The sequence below is a fragment of the Chrysochloris asiatica genome, unplaced genomic scaffold, assembly GCF_000296735.1.
Source record: "Chrysochloris asiatica unplaced genomic scaffold, ChrAsi1.0 scaffold00040, whole genome shotgun sequence".
Classification (NCBI taxonomy): domain Eukaryota; kingdom Metazoa; phylum Chordata; class Mammalia; order Afrosoricida; family Chrysochloridae; genus Chrysochloris; species Chrysochloris asiatica.
The window spans coordinates 20,654,547-20,655,842 of NW_006408558.1; positions in this window are offsets into that span (position 1 = coordinate 20,654,547).

Consider the following 1,296-nt stretch of genomic DNA (forward strand, 5'->3'; position numbering starts at 1 on the left):
ATCTCCCCTCACTTCATATCAGCTGGATGCTTCACTCTCAGCTCTAGCCCTCTGTGGCTAAGTCCTTGTCCATGGACTCAAGTGTCCTCAGGTCTCACCACACTTTGGGACCAATCAGCCCTTCCTCTTCTCTCTCTCATCTCCAGGCCAATGGGATTCAATGGACTGGGGTAGAACTCAGTCTTTCTTCATTGATGTCTTTCAGCATCTTCCACTCACCAGTAGACCAATGTGGTCGCCAGCAAGCTTACATGCTTGTTTGTGTGTTTCCTTTGAGTTTCAGTCTTAGAGGGGAGTTTGTCTTGAAGGCACTTGATTGCTAGCCTTGATGTACAAGCCTGGTGAACAGCTTGCTTATTTTTGTAGTAGCCAGTCATGCTGACAATTTTGTTTTGGGTTTTTCCTGATGATCTTTCTTTGAAGATGTATCTTCTGTCACTGTAGCTGTTCCAGTCTGCTTGCCCTTTCTAGTGGGAATGTCCTACCTTGTAAGGTTCTGGATGGGACTCAGGATTCCACCTAAGGTCCTATACTCTGAAAAGACTTTGCACGAGGTCTATTTCCCTGGACAAGTTGTAGAACCCCTTTTAGGTATTCCAATCAATTATAGGCTGAAGACGGGCTTACAAGCTTTCTCTAATCATGTTTCCCAACATTACTTTCTATCACACTCGTGTCTATTTTACAATAGTAGGCAAGGGAAACTAGTACTCATAAGGCAGTCAAGGATTTTAGTATTATTTAGTATATAGCTCTTCAAGCTATACCTAGATCCCTGTATCCCAGAGCCCTGTTGTTCCAAGTTTGAGTATGCATCACTATTTACCTCTGTCCCACTAGGTCATGCAAACCTGTCTCAGTGTCCCCCTATCTATCTTGTTCTTCTGCCTCCTCCCCACTTCTTGTATTGCCCTCCCCAACACCCAAATTAAGACCCCAACCCCAACCCCATTGTGGTTACCTTATATTCCATTAGTTCTACCCTTCATTTAAGACAGTCTATTTTATCCAGTAATCTACTTGACCTTCCCACCACCTGAGTCTCTGTTCCTCTGTGTTTACCTTCCTTCAAATTGTAATTGTTTTGATCATAGACTGACCTCCCAGATCCTCTGTTCTTATAATTTTATTCTGTTCTTGACTCTAACATTTGTCAATTGAGTTCAGGTTGATGCTGCCATGTACGTCATTCTGTAGTTGTTGTCTGTTCTTGTTGGTTCTCAGTCCACAGAACTTCCTTTAGGATGTTTTTCATAGCAGGGTTGGCTTTGGCAAAATCCCTTAGCTTCTATTTAT